This window comes from Melospiza melodia, chromosome 6, assembly GCF_035770615.1.
Source record: "Melospiza melodia melodia isolate bMelMel2 chromosome 6, bMelMel2.pri, whole genome shotgun sequence".
NCBI lineage: Eukaryota > Metazoa > Chordata > Aves > Passeriformes > Passerellidae > Melospiza > Melospiza melodia.
The window spans coordinates 14,746,583-14,763,772 of record NC_086199.1 but is presented as its reverse complement, the minus strand read 5'-3'; the positions used below and the strand labels follow the sequence as shown (position 1 = coordinate 14,763,772).

Genomic DNA, 17,190 nt, shown 5'->3' with positions numbered 1-17,190 from the left:
CTTTCTTTGAGCATAATGAGTGCATTTGCTTCGGGAGGCAATTTGCCATTCACAGATGAATTCTCTTTAACAGTGACTTTGCCTTTATTTTTCATTTTAAAATGAAATTACATTCTCAATTTGTTAGTAAATTTGAGTAGTAAATTTCTTAGTATATGGGAACAGTGAATTCTTTATTGCATGATGACAGAGCTTCTGCAGGAAAGCAATTCTCATCCAAAGCTTCCTTCTAAAATTGATAAGCTGTGCTGATGGAAGATGGAAATTCTGAGTTTGAACCACCAGGCTGGGGAAGGTGTCATATTTAGAGTTTCTATTTCCTGCATAAGAGCACTTAACTTCTAATCTATAACATAAATTATAATCACCACTTCCATTTTTCAGCCATTTAAAGGAATTAAGGAGTGTTTTGTTTCCAAAGTACTTGGTATAAGTGCCAACATCCAGGACATTGTTTGAGTCTCTAATTGTCAGGCTTGCACAAGGTTTTAGCTCAGAGTTTCAGTAAGGGGACACCATGTCATGCTACTACCTCTGGTTAGCTTAGTGCTTGCTGGTTTACTTGTGATTCTCACTCCCACTCAGAAGCATCTCTCTCTTCTTTGCATCATGAGAAGGATTTGTTTCCACTGTCCATGTCTGTGGTTTCTTCTGAGGGATCAGATAAATCAAAGGAGGTAAATCTTATTCTGAAAATATGGGCTTAACAGAGAAGTGGGTTAGATAGGTTCTGCTTCTGCTGTCCTGGGGATAAAGGTAAACCTTCTCTGTGAGCCTTTAGAAAGAGCTGTTACTGAAAAACCCTCATTCACAGAAGGGTTGGCTTTATATCAGTCAAAGATGTGACTTTGTGACTTTTGTGCATATGACACAACTCCAGATTTCAGTGGGGAGGGCCTAGAATCAGACAGCAGCCCTCACTGAACTGTGGAAGCTGACTCCTCCTGGTTTTGCCTCCATTCCCTTTCTTTGCACACTTAACATCTTCCAGTATTTTGTCTATTTTTCTTTTAAGCGAATTCCATTGAAAACTTACCTTTTTCTCATTTAAAATTTCATATTATCCATTCTAAACTCTTGTGCTAAATTGGTCTTTATAGTTCCCAATTCATACAGAGCATCTCATTATGTTCTCTATTTTACGAAACCTCCTTCTACATTTTTGTATCACTGCTTATCACATACATACAGGGTGGCATCTCACAAGGTCTGTAACTTGCACCAGATTCATTTCCCACACTCATAACAGCAGAAAACAGCCTAATTTTCATTAGAAAAGCAATCCAGTTGGAACAAAAATAATTAGGATACATCACCAAAAAAAAAAAAAAAGCCATGTGGACCATGACAGGAGAGAAAATGCTCATCACATTGATTTTTCTTCTTTTCATTCTTGAATGCTTCAGAGTTTTCACTTGATTCATGGTGATAAGATGCACTTAATGTAGTTGCAATCTAGAAATCACAGGATCTCACAGAATCAGAAGAGCTGAAGCTGGAAGGGGGCTCTGGAGACTGTGCAGTCCAAACCAGTGCTCAAAGCAGGGTCAATTACAGCATCTTGCCCAGGGCTGAAGATTCTATAACACCTCTGGGCAATGTGTTGCAGTACTCAACAGTATTCAGTTAATCTATTCATAACATCTAGATAGTAAGGCCAGAAGAAAGCACTAAAAGCATGTAATTTAATCTCCTTCAGAAAAAAAATAAGGAAAGACCTTGTCAGTCATTTCTGTAAAAAGCCACATATACTAAATTTTGCAAGACAGTGTATTTCAGAAGGAAGGACTTGTATTTTCAAATGCAACTAGAAATAATTGAGACTTTATAACATCCACTGGTGATTTGTTCAAGTAGGTTTTTTTGCCTCTGCAAAAACATAGAAAAGAAACTAAAAGGACACAAAAAAAAAAAAAAAGATACCCAAGATGGCAACTCCCTTAACAAGAAGCTGTGTCATTTATGCCTAAGCCTTTTTTGATAGGTGTTTGTCTATCTTTTCCTAGCTAAACTCCAGTGCTGGTGACTGAGCTTTGTGAATAACTTTGGTTGTCCACAAATTTTTCCAAGACCTGGCTTTGAATTTTCCTTGTTGGTATATATGTAAGAAACTTCTTGCTTTATGTGTAGTGTTCATGGAGAATTGCTTAGTGTCTTCCTTACAGCTGCTTTTTTCACATCTGAAAACTGTTAAAGTTCGTTTCAAATGTCTCTCATTTAGATTATATGAGCCATTCAACCCTTCTTGAACAATATTTTATTGAATTCTATCATTCATTCCTCTCTCTTAGCTCCTTTCAGATGACCTAGACTATTCTGGAGGAGCAGTGCTTGTAACTGAAAACCTACTCCAGTGGATGCTGCAGCAGCTCTTACAGCCAGCCTTTCATTTAGGCACCATGTTTGATTTTGGCAGTGTCATTGGCACGTGCTCTGATCTGATCCATTTTAATCCTCAGATCTTTCACAGCAGAGCAGATCTGTCATTCTCTATCCTCTATCTGTGTAGTGTAATCTAAATGCATAACGTTTTTTCTTTTCCCTCTAATATGAATCCTGGTTTTTCAGGATTGTTCTTTAGCCTTTTAAGATTACTTGGAGTTTTATTCCTAGATCTTACAATACTCAAAACTTCTTCAATTTTGGTAGGATCTCTGTATATAACAATTATATAATTCATCATGTTATATAAGTGATTTTTGAAAATATATCAGATTCTGCAATATTGTCTTTATTATACTTTAATTTTGAATGGAATACCCAAGAATAGTTGTTGATGCAACTTCCAGCTCTGAAAGTCATTAAGTTGCATATTTGTTGAAACCAACCTACTACATAAAATTTAAATACATTCTTACCATGCTTTTTTCATGTTCTTCCTTGACACCTGCTAGTGGCCTCTATCGTGGAAAGGATACTCCAATCAGTGAAGTTTAATTTTGACTTTACAATCAGAGCATCATTTACAATAGTAAAGACTCCTGAGATCATTAAGTTCAGTCATCAGCCTAGCACTGCCAAGCCCTCCCCTGAACCAAATCCATAAGTGCCATTCTATGTCTTTTAAATGCTTCCAGGAATGGTGATTACACCACTTCCCTTGGCAGCATGTTCCCTTCCCTGTTCCAATGCTTGACCACCCTTTCAGTGAGGAAGCTTTTCCTGATATCCAATTTAAGCCTCCCCTACTGCAGCTTGAGGCCATTTCCTCTCATCCTGTTCCTTGGGAGAAGAGACCAGTGCCCACCTGGCTACAGCTTCCTTCAGGTGGTTGTAGAGAGATACAAGACTCTCCCTAAAGCTCCTTTTCTTCAGACTAAACAGCTTCAGCGGCTCCTCACAAGACTTGTGCTCCAGAGCCTTCCCCAGCTCTGTTGCCCTCAATGCTCTAGCCCCTCAATGTCTCTCTTGTGGTGAGGAACCCAGAGTACAGCATTTGAGGTGCTGGGTACAGGGGGACAACCCCTGCCCTGGTCCTGTCACCATTGCTGGCACAGGCCAGGATGGCATTGGCCTTCTTGGCCCCCTGGGCACAGCTGGGTCGTGTTCAGCTGCTGTCAGAGGGCACCCCCAGCTCCTTTGGCACCAGGCAGCTTTGCAGCCACTCTGTCCCAGCCTGTGGCACTGTGGGGTTGTTGTGACCCAAGTGCAGAACTGGCACTTGGTCTTGTTGAGTCTCACACCACTGGCCTTGACCCATGGATCCAGCCTGTCCAGATCCCTCTCCAGAACCTTCCCACCTTTCAGCAGAACAGCATTCCCACCCAACTTCATGTTATCTTGTGACCAACAAGTCCTCCTGTCACTGGTTATTTTTGTCTTACTTATTTCTCATTGTTACACCTTAGCAAATCTGATCTAATACAAAGAATTAGATTAATTTACTATGATTTGATATTGAAAGGTCCATGCAGGCAGTCATGACTTTTCTGTCTTCTAGGTGTTTGTGAATGGTTTGTTTCACTCTTCATTTCAAGATTTTTCTAAAATTGAAGGTAGGCTGAGTAGTTTTCTCTCCTCTAGCCTTTTTTTTTTTTTTAATTAGATGTAGTTTTAATTAGATGTAGTTTAATTAGATGTGTTTTTTCTGAGTTCTGTGGAGCCTAATTTATTTTTGACTGCTTTTCAAAAATAATGATTTATCATCCGTGGGACAAAAGGTAGGCTTAAGGAAAATACCTATGGAGAATTTCCACTGAGCCTATGTTGGAACCTCTCATTTACCTATTTTCCAATCTGTTGTTCTGGTTTTATTACTCATCTCTATCTCTGCAGCTCATTTTCTTAGCTGTAAGATCAGAGTTGACATTTTTACTGAAGAGAGAAGCAAAGATGACATTAACACTGTGACCTTCTCAAGATTCCTGTTGAGAAACAGACTAGCATTTTTCTTAATATTCTAATACTAATAAATTTTCTCCTATGTTTTACTTTGTCACTAGTTATATTTCACCTTTCATTTTATTCCTAGAGTGTCGACACTCTAGTTCAGGATACTTTGTTCAGTATACTATGAATTTCCATATTTTTTGTTCCTTTTGGTTTTGTTTGTTTTAACAGCACTACCAGTTCTCTCCAATTCCTACTCCCCTTTTTACTGACATTATGTAAAAATCTAGCACTTCCACCTCCAAGTGTTTATTGCAGTCTGCTGTCCTGAGCTCCATGATTTATGATGTTTGTGTTCTCCCTTCTAGCCATCTGAGGCTTGTTAATTCTGTCATCTATTTCATGGTCACTCTGACACGTTACTTTGCATCTGCACAATCTCAGCCTGTTCTTCCAGGCTGGCCAGAAGCACAGTCAGGGACCTTTTCCTTTACTTGCTTTTTGAAGCTTTTGTAGAAATGAATACATCACCATAAGACTTTGTTACCAATATGTTCCTGCTTCTCTGTTTTCCCAGTGGTCTGCATGATGGAAGAGTCCACCCCAAACCTGCCCTGTGCTCTTCATATTTTTGCTGGTTTCCCAGAAAAGGCATTGTCCACCTTGTCCTTGTGACCAAAACATGACAATTTGCTTTCACCTTCAACATTTTAGCAGGTTTTTATTCCTACATCACCCAGGATTCAGAATAATATCAGTAATCCTTGATACACAGAGAATATGTCCTTTGTTTTATTTTTCAGTGAGAGCCTAACAAGATATATAGACTTATGTCTGCTAAATAATTAAATTAGGCAATATGGAAGCATTCAAAGTCTGGTACCTTCTCAGTCAAATTATCTGTTGGTATAAATCCCATTACTTCGGTATGGTTTCTTAAGCACAAAATGACCTATATTTTCCCCTTGAAAATAAACAAAAATTACATGTATTTTCTTAAAATCTGAAATTAAGTTTTGATTTTAATTTAGTAAATCATAAAACATTTGGACTAATTTTCTGAACCATGTAATTATTACTTTAAATATTATATCCAGGATAGTTCATAGACCAGAAATAGTATTATTGCAGAGAAAAATAAACAAGATTATGAAAGCAAAGACAAAACCCAAGACAAAAAACCTAATTTTTCAGATCTTGTGGATACTATGTTATAAGGCAATGAGGATTTCCCTTTTATATGATTAATTCAGATTTTAATAAGTAAATTCTTCTGCAAAGCTGCAGTCAATTTTTCATCATTAATGTAGAAGTTAAAAAAATATTCTTGCTCAAGATGAATGAAGGAAAAGATATAATATTATTGACTTTCTTAAACCAATCTCATATGATGGATTTATGAAACGAAAATAATATAGAAATTCCTTAGACTGTGACAGGAAATACAAATCAAGTGAATGGAAAGGCAGTTGCACTGAAATAAAGACATTTCAGAAGATAATGGGTTCACTACAAAAGGGTCTTCTGTTAAGTACTTCCTATAATTCTGTTTTCAGTGGAGTACCTGACAAGAGACAGGCAGAGATGCATGTGGATACATGATGGTTTTGTTCACTGGTAGCTGAAGATGTATTAGAGCTGTAGGCAAAGCAAATGCAGTGAGGGTTGGAAGGATGGAAAATTCCTTGTCCAACCTGGAGTGCTGTTTCCTGGTTAGTACAGAGCCAAAAGAAACCAAGAAAAACCTCCAGAACTGACTTACAGTGCTTTAGTTCTGATTTAACTTATTTAGCTAAAGGGGAAAGATTATTCAGTCACAGTAATTAGAGGCATAGCACCTACAAAGATCAATCCATTGTGTCTTGTGGGTCTCAAATGTGATCAAGAAAGGTCTATTAAGTTGTGCAAAGCTGTGTTTAGTTCCATATTACCTTTACACTGTTTCAAGCACATTTTCTGGAAAAGAAAGCATGGTGCCAGGCAGAAGCTTTCATGGCTTAAGATGGTCTTGTTGACTGGAAGTCTGGGAAGCACATGGAAAGGATGACCTAAGAATCATCCACATCTTACCATGACTTTGAAAGAGACATTCACACTCACTGCTGGTGGCTGGGCTTGAGGGTTTGCACAGCATCAGGGGTTTGTGGGGATTTGTGCAAAGTATTGATGAAGATTCATTTTTAAAACTCCATGAGCTGATGTCAAAATTTTTTCTCACGGAATACAAGAGATTATCTTTAATGATGGTAGTAGGCCTGAACACACAATTTCTTGTGTTCCCTTGTGGGAATTGCTAAATGTTTCCTCTTGCTGTTAGAAAAGGAAAAAAATAAAACCCTTTGTTTTTTTGTAAAAGCTTTCCCCACTACTACTTTTTTTCTTTTCTTTTTTTAATTTATTTTTATAGAACTTGGGGCTATAAAAGGAAGGAAAAGGGATGGGCAAAGAATTTTGGCAATGCTTTTCTTAGAATTGTTTTTTTTTCCCTTCTGCTTTGACATATAAGGTCTTAACACTAAAGAATGAATAATAGGTGAAATTTCTCAAAGGTCATAAACCTGGAGCAAAATTTCCAATGCCTACAAATTTCCAATGCCTGCCCAGATATGTGTCCAATAGGAATTCAGCTTTTTATGTGGAAGTAATTGGTTCATACTATCTAAAACCTGTCCTAACAAGAGAAAAATGGTAAGTCTCACTCGAATTCATGGAATTTGATCTCAAAACACATGTTCACAGAGCAGCAGATACCAAAACTAAAAGCATCTTCAAAATCCATTTTAGAGAACTTGCATAAAGCCTTTCTCTATGCTAGATCCTCATCACTGTTCTTTTTAACTACAGCATGTCTTATGCCTCATGTGCGCTGGAAATCAAATTCAGAAATTACATAATTTCCTCCAAGAGTAATGAGTGGCGGCCTTAAGGGGTCATCTCCCATTCTGCTACTTCACAATAAATCTGAATGAAATCCTGTTTCAATGAAAGTAGTCACTAGAGGGAAATAGAACAGAATTTAATCTCTAAATTTTAATGCTGAAACCAGAAAATTAAAAGTTACCATTCTAAAAGTGTTTTTGGTGGATCTGCCCTACTTTAAAATAATTTAGAAGTTGATATACTTCCCTAAATTGAGAAATTATAATTTCTTTTTTTTTTCTTTTTTTTTTTTTTTTCCTAACCTGAACCTAAAAAGATCTTTATAATCGTTTTTGAGAGCATGGTAAATACCAGAATAGAGGAAAAAATATTTATTGTCTATAATTTTCCTCCAGCATAGGCCAACAAAACTGCTAAGATGAATTTTTTTGTTGCCTTAATCCTTGTAACATGCTCTTTTAGGGGAAAACCATACAGCTTTACAGTTTTTAAAGCTACAGGTCCCATTCCTGATCAGAAAAAAACCAGATAATGGGAATCCTGGAGCATACAGTCACCCCAGGACAATGGGCAAGGCATCTCTGCTGTGTGTTGAATTAAGCTATGTGTAAAATGGGCTCTAAAATTGTTAGATTGATAGAGGGGAATTTTTTTTCTTTTTTAGAAGCTATTCCTTTTTTCTTTTTTTCTTTTGCTACAGGAAAAATAGCAAATCTTTTTTGATATAGGAAATCCATATCAGCATTTTTAACTTTTCTTTCTTTTTATCTAATAGGTATTCTCTTATGATTTATTAAAAGGTATAGAACATGTATTCAGTTAAAACTGCAGAGAAATCAAGTTCTGTAACAATGAAATATTGTATGAAAGAATAGAGAAATATTTATGCAGAATCTTGTGGAATTTTTATGTGTTTGATGCATATAAATTAGGCCTATATCTTCACCAGGGAGAGACAAGAATAAATAAGTTCTTTGGGAAGAAAATTTGAAGTCTTAAATAACTAGCTGATGGACAAAGCTGAAATAAAAAAAAATAAAAAGCAGAAAAATATCTATTTTCTTTGGTTTGGTTATAAATACCACTATTCTTTCTGATATTTATGTACTTGAAAGTGTAAGGTCTATGAGATGAACAGCATTCTAAGAAATGGGCATATTGGAAGAAATTTCTGTACATTCAATATGAGTGAGGATTCTCTCCTTGTTCTGGATTTCATCACAAAATATTTGTGAAATTACATTAAACAATAGCTTATTAAGGAAATTGTGCATAACAGTACAAATGAGAAAACAATTTGCTTCATTTTGTTCAGCTTGAAATCAGAACTTTAATGATCACCCATGCAATGGTGTTGTACTTTATGAGAACTGGTTGGGAAAAGTTTGTACAGTAGATATTTAGAAAGAGAAATACAATGTCAGAGATTAAATAAATTACAGGTCTAAGTATTTGTTCATAGTATGTGTTCATACCTGTTAAATTATTCCTCACTCTATAAACCAAAATATATTTTTGTGAAATTATTCCTTGCTGGTTCTCTTCATCCTCATGAGTTTGTGTATAATACATTAAATTACAAAACAAAACAACACAAAACAGTATTAGAAGACCATTAAAGCTGTAAAGAAATAAAAGAACCCCAAACTTGGATATAGAAGAGTATTGAAAGAACGTGTAAACATCCAGAGTATTGCACTCCCTGATAAGCTCAAAGAGCACTGTTGAGCATGCAATTTATAGTGTATCATATTAGGGTTGCAATTATAGGCTGATGCTTTCTGTTAAATGACACCTTCCTCATAGATTATAGATCCTCTAAAACAGGATTATTATCCCATGACCCCTCCACTTCTCCCTTCCTCCCCATACCCCAACTTCACCAGCACATATTAGAAACAGTAATGTATTAAATATATGGGTTTTCAAAACACATGGACAAACATTTTTCCATTCCCTGTAATTTATCTGTGAAAATTGACCTGCTCTTCATTTTCTGCTGAGTTTCACATATATTTTTAAGAACATAAGAAGATCCTATGTTGAGGAAATAGTATATGCAAATAGCCTTCACAACTGCTACACCCATGGCTGTATTAAGATTGTATATGCAAGTATAATGCTGCCACTGACTGACTTTGAGGATTTTAATCTTCCATTTTAAGACTATTTGGTGGCAGCTGTTTGATAAAATAAGTACTTCATATATCATTTGAAAAACTTAGCTGAGAATAATATGATTATCTAAAACCGACTGCAGAAAAAACATACGCAGTTGGAAGGAAATAAGCCTAAGTAGATGAGAAGAACTTTACAGGCTATGTCTTCATAGATGATAATTTTTCTTCACAGAATAAAAATATATTTTTCATTCAGTATTGGGTGTTATAATACAGAGGAAAACTCACAAAGTGAAGTGTGGGAATTATGTTTCTACAAAAGGTGTAGCCTTTAAATATGCATCTTCTAGAAGAAAGTCATTCAACATTTATAAAACTGTTTGAGATTTCCAACAGGTGTGGAAACCTGTGGAAACAACGTGTGTCTACAAAACAAAACCTGTTAAAAGTGATTTAGTGTGACACTCCTTGTGCCCCAAGACAGCCACCCCCCTTCACTGACTATAAACCTCACTCTGCTCAAGCTGCTGGAGCAGAGCCAGCTGACCCAGGGCCTCCTCAGAAGGGTCACTGCCCAGGGGCTGCTCTTGGAGAGAAGCAGATAATAATGTTCAGCTGGGAAATTACTGACAGATAACAATCTGCTGGGAAATTACTGTGGGACAGCAAGCCTGGATTATGCTCTCTGGTATCTTTGCTGAGTTAAGTTTTTCCAAAACCTTCAACCATAATATTCACAGAACCTTAGCCCTAATGTTTCCCATAAATTTCAGGCTCATAATGGCATTACAAGCTAATTCAGGGATTCTGCTTACAATTTCAACCAGCTGAAAGTATCTCACCTTTGACCATTGTCCTTCTCTAACTAATTCAGCTTTATGGTAAACAACTAAAAACATATTGTCCATTAGATCTGCTATTCTAAAAGCAAAGAACAAGTCTTCTTTCCATATGCTAAGAATTCCCAATCAGATTCTAATAAGATAGCTTAAAAAAGAAGTTCTTTTCCAATATACATAGGAGAAAAAGAAATAAAATAACCAGAAATCACCAATTGTAAAGTTAAATACAGAGTTTAGAAAAATGCTGTGTTAGCACAAGAAGTTAATTCTTCAACATAAAATGGCAATAGAAAAGCTTGAGCTCTTATGGTTCCTTTGAAACCAGTTGCTAAAATTTTTAATTAAATTTAACTATTTAGGAGTATTTAGAATTCAAAACAGCTCTTGTGTAAAATGTTCATGTTACTGAAGGCTGCCCAAGAACAGGAGCTTAAGATGGAGTGTGGAGAAAAATACATTACTCAATTGAAATTGTAGAAATTATTGTATGTAGTTAGGAGGCAATTTCCTGAGTTGGATTTTGTCCAAGGTTCTGCATTTGTCACCTGAAGCTTATGGGAAAGACCACACAATCTTTCATGAGCACAAGTAACCATGACCTTTGCTTTAATGCCTCAGGACAGCAGATTCAGAATAGCTGCTCCTGACAAAGTGCTGGTACAATACAGATATGGGTAACAGTACTATTTATTCCTTGCTTAAGTCCCTGATTTTGTTGTTCTAGGATAAATACAAGAGATATTAAAAAATAGAATAACTATTTTAAAAATCTGATCACTAGAGATGAGTAGTATTACTTTTTGGTGAAGATTGTGAGTCTGCAGACCTAAAACCTCCTATTTTGTAATGTATATGGTACTAGCATTTCCCTAACTGAAATTTTTCTTCCTGACTTCATAAAATGGTGGGGCTCTTTAAAATTCAGTATGGCAAATGTGCAAAGCATTGTGCTGGAACCCAGTGTTATCTGATTCCAAAGACAAGGATAAAAGCACAAACCAAAGACCAAACAACAGAATATTCTCTAGGAAAAAGAAAGACCAAAACAATCAGTGGCTGTCTGTGGACTGAAAAGCAAAACCTTTCTTATGGATAGAACTGCTTGACTTTAGACACTATTTTCCATCTGTGGATTGCAAGGCATTATATCAATGATAATGAAAACATCACAGTGTCTTTTTGTGGGAAGTAAATGTTATCCCTGTTTTGCATATGGGTAATGATGATACTGACTCTCATCTTCCAATACTGCTCTTGACTATTCCCTTCAAAAGCTGCAAGATGAAATGAAATTGAGTTGTGATGAAGAAAAAAATAACTAGGTTTTTGGACTGAAATCCTTTGAACCTTTCCAGATTATTTTTCGTAGGACTGTCACAGGAGTGTGCTTACACTGTGAGATTGCTCATTGTGCCTACTTAAGCCATGTTAATTAGAAATAGGACTACAGACTCATTGTGCCATTATAGTCCTCTTTACATGTAGCTTGATTGATATTTTATGGCTCTGTCGAGTTAATGAGTCACATGGGATGCAAACATTCTTTTTGTTCAAAGTTTAAAAATATCACTGCACATACTCTTTGAAGTGCTCTGGAGAATGAACTGGTCACAGGTGCTCTATAATGCAAATGTTGTATGAATGGATGACTGGGCTGAGTCTTCCATATGTGATTTTTTCTTTACAACCCGAAAAATCTTCCTCAGTGCAATGCATGAATCAAGACAGAAACTGATACAAGATTACTGTGGTTCATTTATTTTTTGTTTTATGAACTTTACAGTCTAGCATGCAGTGAGAATGATTGTAATACCTTCATAATAAGCACTGTCTTTTCCTGAAGGAATGCAGTCAGAGAAAAAATTGAGAAGAAATGAAACAAAGTCATTCCCTTCTGTTCAGGAGGTGCAAAAGTAAAAATGTTCTCTTACAGCTAAGCTTGGGAACAAGTTGGGTACTTCTGATAAGCAAGAGAAACTGGGTTATTCACTAGATGACCTCCTGAGGTTCCTTCCTACCTGAATTAACCTATAAGCTTATATTTGTAAAATATAATAGTCCCACACCTGTTGCCATTACAGCCATGGTTGCGATCCCTTTGGGATTCTAGTTGGACATCTCTTACACTCACTGAATGAGTAGCACCTGGTGGAAAACAATGCATGTTATTAAAAATGAAACCAGGAAAAATATAAACTGGTGTGGTTTGGGGAGTCAAAAGGAGTTAAAAGCAGGCACTCTCAACTTTTGCATACTTTTGAGCTGGAAATTGCTGTTCTGGTCAGAGGAGACGGTGTAACCATCCATAAGATCATAGCTAATGCATATCAGTGCACTGAGAACTACATAGCTTAAACAGCTCCTTTGGCAGCTTGGTGGTGGTTACTTTTAATTTGAAAATGGCATTGAAAGGGTGAAGCAGTATTTGCTGAAATTGCTTCAGCGCAGATTTCAAGAACTTGACCCAGTCCTCAGTGATAAAGTAGTTTGGTTCTGGGTATCCAGATCCCTGGCACCTCTATGGCATGTAGCAAACACAGAACAGCTGAAAGAATTGACTTCAGTAAAAAATCTTACTAAAATCTTAGTGCAGAAAGACCAGCTAAAACTGTTTAAGATAAGCAATCAAATTAAAATAATTCTCACCTTGTTTTTCCCCCCAATTTTTGCCAGGGATTGGATCAGAAGGAAATTTGAACTGAGCAGTGAATTCCATGACATGATCAATTTGCAGTTTGGGGTATCTTCTGCCTTCTTACCTGAATTCAGGATCCCAGGCTGTTTGGTTCACACCTTTAACATCAGTTTCAATGCTGTCATACATTTGCCTCCTCAACCTATACCTTTAACTCTCTTCCCATAGATTGTTTTTTCCCCAACATGTCTATTTTTTAGCCCTGCGCTTAGCCTTTCCACCACTAGTTTTATTCTTGATTTGGCCTTCAATCATCCTCTTTCTGTTTCACCTCCATTTTGTAATTTATCTTTTGTTTTTAGGGTTCTGAGGATTGAGCAGTTTAGAACTTTTTCTTTTCAAGAGCTAATGGACCTGGCTCACTTCAGAGTGGACCCTATAGAGTTCATGAAAGTCTGAGGGAAAAAAATGGCATTATATCGATATATCCTGGCAGCTTATTACAGTATTCCCCCATCCATCACATGCATGGTGTCTGAAAGAAATGTGTTGTAACCTTCTCTTAAAGCAGCTGAAAGACCAGAATAATCTTCCTTTGATAAAGGGTTTCTGTTTCTGAACCATGAAGAAAATTCTGCCTCTCTCTCAAGCTTGGCACTTACTTTCTCATATTTGGGCACTTACACTGAGCACAGGGCAATAAATAAAAAGCTGTTTGTCAGTTTAGATTCATGTTGGCACATGTGTTGGCATGATATGGGCATGTTTAATTACAGATTCTACTCTTTTACAGGGAACACCAGATAGCCCAATGGCAGCATGTCCAGCTCTGCAGTGTTAGAACTGATTTTGTATCTGACATAAAAGAACTGTTTGAGCTTAATCAAAATTAAACACAATTCTCTAATTTCTTGCTGCTGCAGCTACAAGTAGAAGTGATCACAAATTTTTATTTTAAAATATGGCTGAACTTAAGGCACAACTGAATCTTGAGCTGTAGACTCAGCTTCCTCAATCTCATGGACTGGGACTTGTTCTTTAAGCACAAATAAATGTATTCCAGATATGAATATGGATATGCACAGAGTGCATCAGGATTTATGTTTCTGGCTAGAAATAAAAGTAATGTTATTGTTAAAGACACCAATTTCCACCTCTGTTTATCTTTGTGTTTCTTGTTTATTGTTCTTTCTCTCAAGGCTTTGCACCCTGGACAGTGCTAACTTTTAGTAGCTATGTTTTTTAGTATTTTCTTTTTGGTCTTGGGACTGCTTTACCATTTGATTATATTTCACTGAGAAAATCATTCAGGATATACTCTTTAATGAAAACAGCTTGCCAAGATACAGAGAAAGAATTGCTTTGATGAGGATTCTCTGAGCAGGATACAAAGAAAAAGAATATTTGGAGGTCTTTTGTGCTTGGGGAGATGCATGTATTTCATAAAATTAATTGATCCCAGTCTGTCCAAGGCTTTTTTCATGATAGAATAGCACGTAAGAAAATCTAGATGACACAATACAGCATTATATTATGCTTGTTAGGATCCTGGCTCCTTGAGGAGCTTGTATACCCTTACTGTTCCTTCTGACCTTCATAAAGCACTAAAGATGCTCAGAGTCCTTTCTGGGACAGCCAGACTCTCCCAGGATGAGAGGGGAATACCCACAAGTCCTCTACAAGGATAGTGTCACCTTCCTATGCAAAAACAACCCTTGGAACGAATTCAGTTTTTCACAGTCAGTAGCTGAAATGCCATGTCTTTTGGAAAACTATAGATCTTCCAGTGTTATTAATATCCTACCTTTGGGACATACACACGTTGACCTCTATTCCCAAAATGTATCTTTGAGTGCTGGAAGAATCTTGTACAGAATATAAAGCAAATATTTTTGCACAAAGATTATTGTATCTGATGGAAGAGAGATAATGCAGACATTCAAAATAATTTCCAGAGGCAGGTGCACTTTGTAGTGTCAAAACATTGAAGTTCTTGATGCTTAACAAGATAGTGACAAATTTCATGGCCACTGACCTCTGTTTCTGGAAGAAGCTACTGATATCTTATACCTGTCTTTCTCATTTTTTTTTCTTCTCCTATTGCCCAGTGTTTAAATGCACCAGTCTTCAAAGGTTCATTCAACATCAGACCTCTTCAATGATTTCTCAGGCTGGTAACCCAAAATAGGTACCCTGGGCATGCTAAAAATACACAATGCATTGCAAGCATATTTAGAAGTCAAATGTGAGTTGAAAAGAGGAGGTGCATTGAGATTTCTGCCATGTAAGAGCAGAGGCTTTATTGCAGGGGCAGTGCTGGAGCAGCCCCTCATCCGTGGTTTCAAGCCAGTGTTTGCACAAAGCACTGCAAGCTGCACCAGTGACAGCTTCTCTGTGGGTGGAAGTGCACTTTGCTTGCATGTGCTGTGTTAGGTGATGCAATTGCTGCTTTACTGCCTTTTCATCTCAGGGGTGCTGCATGTGGTGCTCTGGAAAGCAGCCCTGTGCCAGTGAGAGGGCTCAGACACCCAACCAAAGCTGACCAGAAGAGGGAAAAGCTGACAAGAGGAGGGAAATTTTCTTAGGGACCCAGTAAGGTCTGAATGGCATTGATACAACACAAGATGTCACTGAAAGTTGCTGGACTGGGCTGTTGTCACCGACATCTTTTCCTAAAAATCTTTTCTTTAGGATTTTCCCTTCTAGGAAGCTGAGGCCCCAGAAAAAGAATGCAAACAATAGTTATCTGCTGCTGTGGAATGTAACAGGAGCACCTGTGATTGGCCCATGTTAGATGCGTATAGTCAGTGGCCAATCCAAGACCGAACTCTCTCTGAGACAGAATCAGAGAGAGCTGCTTTGTTATTCATTCTTTTTCTATTCTTAGCTTAGCTAGCTTCTGAGAACTTTCTCTCTATAATTTTTAGCATAGTTATAATGTAGTATATGTCATAAAATAATAAATCAAGCCTTCTGAACATGAAGTCAACATTCTCGTCTCTCTCTTCACCCTAAAAACCCTTGCAAGCTCTGTAACAGGCTGTTACAGAGGGATTTTCTGTTCTGGCTGGGATTTTCTCTTCAATGCTCAAAAAAATGTATTCTCACTTTCCTATACGTGGCTATTCCAAAGTCAGCGGGGTTGCTGTGCATCTAGAGAGTATTTGCCCTCCACCTGGGCATCAGATATAGAGAGTAGTCAGCATATCTAATGCTCAGGGACATAAGAGCAAATGCTTTCCCTACAGGATCAGCCCCAAAGCTCCCTCAAGTAGAAGACAGTTTTCCATGAACATGGAAGCCTAGAATACTCAGGTTACAGCGGAATGCAGAATTGTGACTATGGAAAAGAGGAATACACAACTAAGTCCTACAGCATTTTGAGGCAAAGCCCTGAGCTATCAGTGATTTGTTCTGTGCCAAGGATGTGGTATTTGCTGTATCTGGCATGTGTAGTTCCTCAGAGCTTAAATATCAAACATAGCTCTGTTTATTTTTCCCCATATTTTCAGTGTATAACACAGGTGCACTTTGACTCCAACCTCTCTAACAACAAGGTGCAATGGAAAGAGGAGATAATTGTTTTTTTCAAAATATCATGGTTTCAGTGATTGGAAAGGGTGAGATCAAGCTCTGCTATGGGGAAAAAATGACCCAAAGTATAGCAGGGTTAATAACTTGAAAGCTTTAAAGTCAAGAACACTGTGTTCTGCAAGATTTGGTGGCACTGCAGGTGGGTAGTATGTGTGGAAAGTATGAAAGGTGACAGCTGGACAGTAAATTCATGCAGCTGAGGAGTTTCTTTGTTTTCTGCTTGAATAGCATTTGGCTCAGTGGCATTTTGGTCTGTGACTGGGCTCATCATACAAATAAATGGACTGTTTTCTTCTTGGCCCTGAAGGAACAGGCATGTGTTTGTGCTGCATATATTATCTGAGCAGATTCAGACCCAGCATCACACTGTCACATCCAGGACAACTTCAGGTCAGAGCAGGGTTTCAACCAGCTCCTTCCAAGTTGTTTTTGGTGATTTTGTGATCTAGCTGCGTTTTGATGCCCAGGGACAAAGGAGCCAGCTGGCAAAGGTCCTCATCCACAGCCTCTCAAAATGTATTTTAATGGGCTTCAGGGAGATTTGAATTAAGGTTTTTAGGCTGAAGTTCCCATCACTTGGTGCCAGTAATTAGGTCAGTTACTCCAAAGTGTTTAGCACTTATGATTCTTGTTCTTCATATTCATATTTTCCAGAGAGCCCAAAGACCTGTTACATTTAAGCTACTGGAAGACCAGTCACAAATGTGCTGTTTTGCATCTAGGGTATGCAGCACTCTTAATTGTTCATTCTCCACATATGCTCCAGAAAGTATTGATAATGATAAAATGT

General features: G+C 37.4%; 1 protein-coding gene across 5 annotated transcripts in view; it reads left to right on the top strand.

The window, feature by feature from the left end:
• Positions 1–17,190, top strand: part of TUNAR (TCL1 upstream neural differentiation-associated RNA) — a 161,987-nt gene that overhangs the window by 106,469 nt on the left and 38,328 nt on the right. The window lies entirely within an intron of this gene.